This window comes from Arvicola amphibius, chromosome 8 (assembly GCF_903992535.2).
Source record: "Arvicola amphibius chromosome 8, mArvAmp1.2, whole genome shotgun sequence".
Lineage (NCBI taxonomy): Eukaryota > Metazoa > Chordata > Mammalia > Rodentia > Cricetidae > Arvicola > Arvicola amphibius.
This window is the reverse complement of record NC_052054.1, coordinates 62,067,109-62,078,657: the sequence shown is the minus strand read 5'-3', so window position 1 is coordinate 62,078,657 and position 11,549 is coordinate 62,067,109. Positions and strand designations below refer to the sequence as shown.

Below are 11,549 nucleotides of genomic sequence, written 5' to 3'. Positions count from 1 at the left end.
TTAAACAGACACGCTTCAAATTAGTGATTTTCTGCATTGGTTTGCTAAATAACTCATATTACAGATAAGTATATAGCACCTCTAGATTACCACAAAACATATACAGGGAAACAAAAACTATAAATATTTGTGGGCACTTAAACATCATTAAAAATTAAAATCACAGCACTTGGGAGGCAGAGGCAGGCGGATCTCTGTGAGTTAGAGACCAGCCTGGTCTACAAGAGCTAGTTCCAAAGCCACAGAGAAACCCTGTCTCGAAAAACCAAAAAAAAAAAAAATTAAAATCATACATGTTTTATTTATATACATAAGTATGATATAAAATATTTACCAAGAATGTGTGTGTGTGTCTGTGTATGTGTGTGTATGTGTTCAATGCTTCATAGACATAGACTTTCTTGTTTTGAACTATAGATGGTTGAATCCTCCATTGCAGAATATGTGCATAAGAGGAAGGTTAAAACATGGGGCAGCTTAGAGTTCTTAGAGGGAATGTGGTCTGTGTTCTGAGAAGTGATTACTCCTAGAGAAGGCCACAGCTGTGACATATACTATAGACTTCTAAAAGATCAAATAAGGCACCAGGGAGAACACTAGGCAAAGAAAAATCAAGGAAAGAAGAAAGAAGGTGAAGCCAGGAGGAATCCAAGGTTCCTGATGAGTCGAGCCCTGACTTCAGACTATGGCATGGTTTTGCACTGAGAGTCAGAGAATGGACTTTTGAAATCATAGAGATCTAGGCTCCTCAAGTTTGGAAAGGATATGCTGGAGGCAATGCTAAATTACATAGGGATAGGATAGCATCCTGGTTTTACCCAGGTTCCCTCTTATCTCAAGTTCTTCTTCCAGTGTCTCCTTGAAAAGAGTATATTTGTTGAATGACATTGCAGAGGACCCAATGGTGAGAGAACAACTAGGTTTCCAAGAGAATTTCCTGTTCATGACTCACTACTGCTTCCTGCCCTAAATCTCCAAATATGTGACTTCCACTAAATTCCTTGTTTCTATGTTAGATAGATGGACATACTCGTTTATAAATCCAGAGGTTCCCAGGGTCTCAGCAAGCTGCAGGATCCCATATATCCAGTCTACCTGGGATCTTGGTACTGCCATTGATAGTATTTTCTGGGGCATTGTGGGAGAAAACAGCTGAGGCTTCACCTTATCCTGACTAGAAAATCAGGCCTAGGAGTCATGATTGACTTCCCACAGCTTGTCTATTCCACCGGCCACCTCTGCCAGGACATTTAGATCCCCTCATTCCCTGATGCAGCTGTTTCCCAGGAAGAGCTCAGGGATTTCTGGAGTGAAAGGGAGTCTATTGATGAGAAAGAATAAGAAAGAATTCTAACAGAGTCTTAGGGCTTCCCACATCTCTTCTATGACAATAAAGTTTTCTTCTGTTTCTAATATGTGAGACTAGGTCTCAACATTGAGAAGATTTATTGTTGTTGTCTACTTATTTATTACTCCTTTTCCCTCCTTCTGTGTGTATGGGTTTGTTTGTGTTATATGTGTGTCTATGTATCTGTGTTTGTAAACATATGGATTAAATAGCACATGTGTGGCAGTGAGAACAAATCTTGCTGGACTGGCTTTTCTCCATCCAAACAAATGATACAGGGGATTTAACTGAGGTTGTCTCCTTTGCAACAGTTGATTTTACGCTCTTAACAATCTTCCCCACTCAAGACTGAAGACTTTGAAACCCTTCAGAGGTTGACAAATGAACCAGATTTAAACTGGGCACATTGTTCCATACCTAGAATCACAACACAGTGAATATGGAGACAAAATAATTTTACATTTCAGGGCAAGAACCAGTCTTAAGACCAAAGAAACAAACAAATGTTATGCACGCCCATTTTAGTGGTTCACAACTTAGCAAGTTGATGCAGGAGGATCATTGCTAGTTTCAATCAAGGCTAAGGTATCCTGTGAGACCCTGTGTCATATGGTTTCCATTCCCAAAAATGTTCAGATTGACATTCTTTTTACTATTTCCTAAAACTAGTGAATGTCCACCCATTTGCTTGGGAATGCTGAAACCAATACCTAAAATGAAAAAGTAGAACTAATAATCACTTATTGTAGATTCTAACTACAGAATCCTATAAAGAAGAAATTTTATCTGAGCAATTTTTACTCCTTTTACTAAGTCAGTCTGTTAAAAATACTCCTGAATTCTTTCTTGTTAAATACACAATGATATACTAATTAGCGTCTTGAGAAATTAACATGAGTAATGTCTATCTCAGAGAAAAATTTAAGAAAGCAAACTTAACACATCCAACACAAAAAGTCACAGGTGTTTTTCTTGCTGTGCTTTAAAGATGATTTAATTTAAACAATGTTGTTCTTTTATTTTTGTCACAAGCTTGGAAGAATGAGGAATCAGAAAAGAATTTTAAAAATTAAGAAAGTATGTTCTCTTTTTAAATATATTTCTCATTTGTCTATTTAACAATATTTTCAAATGATGTAAATTACACATTGTGATTCTAAAATAAATAGGCAGCAGATGAAGGAGTTTTTGATATATATGTTTTTTGGTATATATATATATATATTGGTATATATATATGTATATATGTGAGATATATATATATATATATACACCCCTGTAGTGATATTTTGTTTGTATTTTGATAAATAAAGCCTTCCTGAAGATCAGAGAGTAAAACAGCCACACTGGTCAGCCATACACACCAGACAGTGGTGGCACATATTTTTAATCCCAGTAGCCACACTAGTTTTCTATAGACACTGGGTGGTGGAGTTATACACATTTAATCCCAGCACTAGAGAAGAATATAAACTGGGATGAAGCAGGAACTCACTCTATTTCAGTCTGAGGATTTCTTAGAGGTAAGAGTTCTTACCTCTAAAAGCTGCTTTGCTTTTCCGATCTTCAGGTTGAACCCCAAAATCTGTCTCTGGGTTTTTATTATTCATGCCACATTTGGCACACAGCATGGGGCTTTAACCCACGACCATGAGATTAAAAGTCTCATACTCTACCGACTGAGCTAGCCAAACTAATCCTTAATATGTGAGCATTGCAAAATGGTTTCACTCATGAGTGCTGCACTTTATTAAAAAATACAGTATTAGTTTTCCTACCAGATACTTCTTGTATTAGCAAATAAGGTTAATACTTTAACTTATTCAAATTAAATAACTACAGAGACAAGCCTAGGCTCCTCAGAGGTTGACCTTACATATACCCTGGAAACCAGCATCATTTCACCTGCTGATCCTGGTCACTCAAAACGGCACTTCTGCAGTACATACTCCCCATTGCTGCAAGTAACTGAAATTCCACTTAGAACATTTCAACAGTTTATAAGACACATTTAATTTAACAGCAAAAGGCAAAATGCCTTTACGATTATTTATTTTTTAAGTTCAATTGTTATTTATCAATCATAGCATTCAGTTATAGCCAGCTCTTCTTGAGATTGTGGTTTACAATTCATACAACGACATATTTATCTTAATATAGACATAGTTCAGAAGCTGGAAATTTCACATAAACCCCATCTGTTCTATAGGAAGTTATGAACTAATTTATGTTTTGGAATATTAGTTTAAGATGTGTTACATGTGTTTATGCTGTGTAATATTTTTTTTAACGATGCAAAGATGTGTTGCATTCCTTTATGCTGCATTTGTTAAATTCTATAAAGTTGGGTTATTTTGCCTGACTAAAACTCCTGATTGGTTTAATAAAGAGCTGAATGGTCAATAGCTATGCAGGAGAGAGAAATAGGTGGGGTTACCGGGTAGAGAGAATAAAAAGGAGAAGTTATCTAAAAAGGAGAGGAGTGAGAAAAGGAGAAGGAGAGGAGAATGCCAGGTGCTGGTCATCTAACTACCCAGCCAGCTACAGAGTTAGAAAAAAGAAAGATATATAGAATAAGGAAAAGATAAAACGCCCAGAGGCAAAATGTAGCTAATGAAAAATAGGACAATTTAAGTTAGAAAAGCTGGCTAGAAAAAAGCCAATCTAATGCTGTGCATTCATAATTAAGAATAAGTCTCTGTGTATTTATTTTGGGTGCTGGATGATGGGTCCCCAAATGTAAAAACAAACAAACAAAAACAAAAACCAAACAGCAAAAAATTACAAATTTATTCAGGCACAAAAATTCCTGAAACATTGCAAATAACTCAAACAAAAATCAAAAACAATATCAGTGAATACCCATTAAATAACAGGCATTAAATAATAGGCTTTGTGTATGTGAGAGAGTATAGTACAGACTGTGTGTTGAAGATGTCAAAGTCACTTTACATTTTCAAATAAAATGTTATGTGAAAGAAATTTCATTAATCAATTTACTTCCACAAAAAGAACCTAAAAGCCTTCTTGATTTGTAGAATCAAATTTCATCATTAATTTATACTTTTAAAGTTTTAGTGCTCCAATTTTATATGTTCAGATTAGCAACTGAAATATACAAACATAGTGCTGGGAAATCTATTAAGTCAGGATGATACTAGAATAAGATATCTCCATTTCAAAAATGATGTTAAATTTCATTACTTTAAATGTATTTCTTTTTATTTTATGTGCATTGGTTTTTGCCTGCATGTATGTTGTGTGAGGGTGTCAGGTCCCCTAGAGACAGTTGTGAGCCACCATATGGGTGCTGAAAATTGAAACCGGATCCCCTGGAAGAGCAGTCAGTGCTCTTAACTGATGAACTCTCTCTTCAGCACCATGATTCAGTCCTTTAGCTACAATTCTACATGGTGGATTTAGAACTGGAGGCAGAATTTACTGTCTCTTTCCTTAGTGATTGTAGATTTGATGATGGTGTTTTCCTTTTAAGCATCAATTTACTTAAATTTTGAATTTTAATAAGTTTAAAGAATGAATAGCTACAAAATTAAATTAATAAGTAAGTAGCTTTCCACTAAGTAACAAGTACCTATGAACTTGATCAAAATAAATAACCAATTCTTGCCATGTTTCTAAAGACTCAAACTATTTTATAAATTTTTCATCAGAAACAGCATCCTACCTAGTGATTCACTGTGTGCCATATTCTTTAACTTTATACAAAGGTTATTTCCTGCAAATATATATAATGTGTTACTGAGGTATTTGCTAAAAGTATTCCAGATGTGTAGTTAGAGAATAAATCAAAAATTAGTACCAAAAAGTATAGAGATTTAAATGATTGGAAATCCCAGTGTACTAGTCAGGGTTCTCTAAAGTCATAGAAATTATGAAATAAATCTCTGTTTCTTGTTTTTATCTATCATCTGTCTGTCTGTCTATCTATCTATCTATCTATCCACCTAACTATCTATCTACCTACCTATGAGTGTGTATATATGGAGATTTATTCGAATTCCTTGCATACAGCAGTTCAACAATGGCTAGCAGTGAATGAAAAGTTTAAGAATTTAGAGTTGCTCAGTCCCACAAGGCTGTGTAGGTGGAGACTGCTCACTCATTTTCTGGCCCCCCAGACCTGAATAATTAATTACAATACTGTTTTGCCAATAGCTTAGGCATATTTTTAGCTAACTCTTACATCTTAAATTAACTCATAATTTTTGTTTGTGTTAGCCACATGACTTGTTGACTTTTATCAGTGAGGCATTCTCATCTTGCTTCCTCTGTGTCTGGGTAACAACTGCAGATTGAACCTTTCCTCTTCTCAGAATTCTCCTGTTCTGATTGCCCCACCTATACTTTCTGCTTTGCTACTGGCCATCAGTGTTTTATTAAACAAATACAAGTGACAAACCTTTACAGGTTATCACAGTAAGCCTGGGTGTCTCAGCTTGTTTTTTTGTTTTTTTTTTTTTTTTTTTTGTATATGGTGGGATACCAAAGAAGTAGGTTTCAATGCTAGTGAAAGAGTGGATGTGCTGACAAGGTGATTAAAAGCAGACAATAACTACTTAGTACACAACCTTCCTTCTTCCAGCAGAATGTGTGACCCAGATTAAAAGTGTACCTCCCAGCCTTAAGGTCTGGAATTAAGGCAGGTGTTATTCAGGCCCAGGATCTGGATCGAAGCCATGTTACCTTCTTGCCTCAAGGTCCACATCATAACTCTACCCTCCATTTCTAAACTATAGTTAATTCCAGATATAGTCAGGTTGATAACCAAAATAGTCATTACAATCCACCCCTTGTGTACTTGACACACAATCACATCACCCTATGTTTTGATTAATTTGCAAATGAAAAACAATAAGCAGGTCATAATTATGACTAAACATAAGTATCCATACTTATAGAACATATTCAATTACAAATATATTATGCATTTAGAACAGTGGCAAAGTACCTTGAGGGACATTTTTCTGGTATCCCAAACTTGCATCTGATAATCAATGATATCTTCTTAATTGATGCTAAAATGTATGATAAGGAAATTGAAAAAACATAGGAATATCTTTACACATACATTACTAACAAAATACAACAAAAGCACTCTTGTCAGTTATCCTCATTTCTGCAACTGGTCATGTGGTCTTAGATGGTACTTAGAACTACCATCCTCTACTACCCATTCTGGAGAGGTGACACATACCTTCATTCCTTATGGGTCTGTGTCCTTTATCATTTTTCCTGGATTAGATTGTTATAGTTTCCCACTAATATTAATCAGAGGACATGGTAGCATCAAGGGACACCATGAAGGATCTCCTGCATTCCAGACATAATCCTTCTTGCCTCCATTGTGGAGGCAATCCAATTTCCCCATGGTAATCTAGATATACTCCTAATGATATTATCCTTTTATTAGTCTGCTTGTTTATGGGTATTTGAAGCCCAAAATGACCAGAGGGGAGTCTGAGTTTCCAGTTCAATATAATGCTTGATGTGGCTCCTGGCAAGAACACTCTGCACGCTTGAACCAAAACTTTTAAGCCAGCAGAACTTAGAGTTGTAGAAACAGGAACCAAAAATTTTCTTAGATTGTTACTAGGGATGATAGCAAGTGGAACTATTCCTTTTTACATCCTTTGATTCCTTGATTCATGGAGTCAGGCTATAGGAGAAAACGTACCATATATTGGATGCTGGTTCAGAGAATATACTGCATTCTGGAGAACCTTGCCCCAGCTCTCAAGATGCTGCCACCTAATTGTTGCTGCAATTGTGTCTTCAGAAGACCAGAGTCCATTCCATATTTCTATCAAGGCCACTTTTTTCAGGATGCTGGGAAATAATAGATAAGACCAATGGATTCCACGATTGTGGGTCCATTGTCATGCTTTTCCGGCTGTAAATTGAGTTCCCTGATTAGAAGCAATACTGTGTGGAATGCCATTGTAGTAGATAAGGCATTCTGTAACTCCTTTGATGGTGGTTTTGGCAGACACATTACATATAGGAAAGGTGAATCCATAACCAGAATAAGTATCTACTCTAGTAAGGACAAAGACTTGTCCTTTCCATGGAGGGAGTTGTCCAATGTAGTCAAGCTGCCACTAGTTTGCTGGCTGGTCACCCCAGGGAATGATGCCATATCTGGGGCTCAGTGTTGAGCTCTAGTATTGACTGAACTTGTACTCAGCAGCACAGTAGCCTGGTCAGCCATGATGATTGGAAGTTCATGTTGTTGAGCCCATGCATAGACCCCATGTCTGACACTTTGACTACTTTTATAATAGGCCCCTGTGCAATGATGTGAATGACTTGGAAAAGAGGCTGACCACCCACAGAAAGTCATGCTATCTATTTGATTATTGAACCCCTCCTCAGCTGAAGTCACCTTTTGGTGAGCATTTATATGAGATACAAATATCTTCACAGCCTTTGCCCATTTGGTGAGATCTATCGAAATACTTTTTTTCCCCAAATGTCTTTCTCACCAATTTTCCAAGCATGCTCTTTCCAAGTCCCTAACAATCCAGTCTGTTCATGGGTTGCCGCTCATATATTACTGAGTAGTTGCACATTTGTCCATTTTTCCTTCCAAACAAACTATATGACCATGTGTACTGCCCATACTTCTTCCCACTGTGAAAATTTCTCTTCACCAGCATCTTTCAGGCTTGTCTCAGAAGGGGGTTGAATGCTGCAGCTCTCCACTTCTGGGTTGTGCTTGCATGATGTAGAGAACCATCAGTAATCCAGGCACTTGTCTTCTCTTCCTCAGTCAACCAATTATAGGGAAGACCTAATGAGGGTATAGCTCCATGCTTTTTAGAATAAGGCATCCCAACAGGAGTAGAAACCATAGGCATTTAGACAACTTCTTCAAATAGCTTTCTGGGGCCTTCAAGACCTGCTTAGACCTGATCTGCATATACCTCTCCCATTTGATACTAGATTACTGCTGTGCATGTCCTACTTTATGACTTGGTGGGTTCAATAATGCCCAGCCAAGATGGGCAGTTCAGATCACATGGTTAGGTTGTGGTCCACCTTTAAATGTTCAGTTTCTCCTAGTGACTGGGATTAATGGCATATGCTTGCATACTTGAACATATTTATTTTTTAAAATGATTCTATGGTAACCACTAGTAGACACTTGAAATGACTTTAAAAGGTGTTGCAGTGCCCCAATTCTCCAATGCTCCTATTTATTTATTTATTTATTATGTATACGACATTCTGCCTACATATATGCCCGCATGCCAGAAGAGGGCGCCAGATCTCATTACAGATGGTTGTGAGTCACCATATGGTTGCTGGGAATTGAATTCAGGACCTCTGGAAGAGCAGCCAGTGCTCTTAACCACTGAGCCATCTCTCCAGCCCCAATGCTCCTATTCTTGTACATTACTAAGTTTTGTTCTTTTCCTGTGAGTGAGTGAGTGTGTGTGTGTGTGTGTGTGTGTGTGTGTACTATGTAGCACAGGCTTTAAAACTCATGGTGGTCTTCCTGCCTCTGTGTCCAATTTGCTGATACTAAAATACCGTACTACCATACACATAGTTTGTAAAATAAATTTTGTGGTCTAAGTCTCTTCTTCTTTTTGTGACCAGGGAGGCCAGGAGATGGTGTCAAAACACTTAATACTGAGATACAGATAGTAGTGAATATACTTAATACACTAGGAATGGAAACTTGATGCTCAGAAAGAATCTTTAATGTTCTTGACTGGTAGAGAATTTTCTACCCTATGTTTTTTATTCTTGGCTATGTTTCCTGTCCAAGACAATATGGTCAGGGTCACATACCTGATGCTAATTGAATAGTAGAATTCTCCTTCATCTGAGAGATTAAGTCTCAGATAGGAATGAGTTTCCTAAGTGTTTATCCAATACAACATGGTTAGCTAATATATGTACATGTACAGTCACCAGAAATGGACACAGCAGGTTGTATTCATGTATTTCAGCAGAGATCCACTCATACTTAACAAGGAAGAATTTGGGAAGGAAGCGATTGAAGAGATAAAAGGGGAAAGCAATATAATATTTTTAATTAACAACCTATGGAAATAAATTTTAAATAAAATGAAAGACTAGAGAGATGGCTCAGCAAATAATAACACTGGGCGTTGTTATAGATGACCCAGGTTCCATTTCCATGACGCACATGCTAGCTAACCATTTGCTGTAACTCCAGTCTCAGGCATCTCCTGCTTTCTTCTGGCCTCTGTCAGTACTGTGCACAGACACATGCAGGCTAAACACTAAATAACTAAAAATATTTTTAAAAGGTTCAAAAGAGGAAAGAATGGAATTCTCTACAGTGATGCCACAGCCCTGAGACACACAGCAGCCAGGAGTAGTTCAAATGAACTCCTTCTGGTCTTGCATAGAAGCAGCTGTGGCCTTCCACTGAGCCAACCTGTTCAGAGGCAAAAGCAACTTTATTCTGAGGTCAGAGAGCTCATCATAACCGTCCATCTAATAACAGAGTATTCCATGCTGTTAAGTCACTTTTTCCTATGTTTTTTGTATTTGTGTTCTCTAACTTTTGTATCTGTGAGAACTGTGGCATTGGTACAGTCATCTTTTAGATTGAACATCAAGAATGACAAGTTGCATAGGCTTCAAAGCAATCTACTTTCTCTGTGTCATTTACCTGGTTTTCAGCTAAGACCTGTGGTACAAGATGAACATGCCAGAAGCATTTCTTTGCATCATTGTTATACATTATATGTTTCTGCATGACTTTGAAGTAAGAATGTGCCTAAATTTTTTTTGTTGTAACTTTGCGATCATGTTCAGAAATGGATTTGATTACAGAGCCTGCTTAGGACCTTTGACAACCAGGTAAAAAGTACTATCAGTTCACCTAACCTCAGTGTGTAGCCACATAAGAAACACGTCCTTTAGTGTCCTGAAATCTCTCTTTAGTTGTTAAATGTTCTGGGCAAGCTTCCACCTGTGTGACAGGGAATCACATCACCGCATATAGCACATAGTCTAACATAGTATAGTGAGCTGTACAAGCAAGCTAGCAACATGGTTTTCAACATAAAGAAGGGAAAATGCCTATGGAAAGCAGGAAGATAGCGGGATTTGCTATAGGAACCAGGGGCAAGTGCTAATGAAATGCATATTTCTGCTGATTCAGAAAAGATATTTTTCTGGGGTGAAGGGAGCTTCAGGAACCATCGTACTGTGTCTTTAAGAACAGTGTAACCCTATGGGAGGTGGTCTTGTCACTCAGGGTTAAGTAGCCAATCAGACATCTGCCAGTCAGAGTCGGGCTGAGTCTTTCCGGCAGCCAGCTTCAGGCTTGGTTTTGAAGAGAAGTTGGCGCCAATGGTTTTGCATGCTGTGCAGGGAGTTTTGCTGTGTTGTGCTGAGCAGAGATCATGGGCAATCTGTAAAAGCACGACATGGTGAGCTTGCGGCTGCTATCCTCAGAGTAGGAGGAGCGGCCAATTGAGCCGTGGGAAGCCAGTGTTGTGGGTCCTCCCTTGCCAGAGTGGGAGCCAGTGGCCAGATTCCGGTTTGGCCTGGTCCTGCCTGGTCCAGCATTTTCCAGTGCGGTTCTGCATGGTCCTGTGTGGTTCTGTGTGGTTCTGCGTGGTTCTGTGTGGTTCTGTGTGATCTTTGCAATTCGCTGGGCCTGTCTGGCAACCTCTGAGTAACTCTGCTGGCTACGTCTGTGCAGAACATTTGGGAGTGGGACTGTTTTGAACTAGCGTTGCTGACAGCACTGAGAAATGCAGGTGCTCTTAGTGCTTGTGGTGTCTCTATGGAACACAGATTTATCAAACTCAGAGTGCACTCGTCCCTCTAGTATCTTCCAGAAGGTCTTCACTTTGAACATTTAGGTTTAGGATCCACCTGGAGTTAGTTCTGTGGAGCTTGTAAACAGTATCTCCTGTTAGAGTAGCACTCCACTGCTAAACTATGATGTGGAAGAGTAGAACTGATGATAATAGAACTGATGGCATGAGGACTTACCAGTTCTTAGGAGACATTAAGTCACAAAGTAGAATTAAGGTAAGGGAGGACTGCATCCCAAATACTTTCCCAAAGATAAGTAGTTGCTAACCAAACCTGTTAGAGATTAGTATAAGATGTAAATGTTTGTTATCCAAGAATTAACCAGCTACATTCTCATAACAAAGGAGACCAGCCTGATTTACAACCAGCA

The 11,549-nt window shown here is 38.2% G+C and overlaps 1 non-coding gene across 1 annotated transcript; it reads right to left on the bottom strand.

The window, feature by feature from the left end:
- Positions 1-2,962: 2,962 nt before the first annotated feature.
- Positions 2,963-3,042, bottom strand: Trnak-uuu. Its single transcript has one exon. It is a non-coding gene; the product is annotated as a tRNA-Lys (tRNA).
- Positions 3,043-11,549: the final 8,507 nt, after the last annotated feature.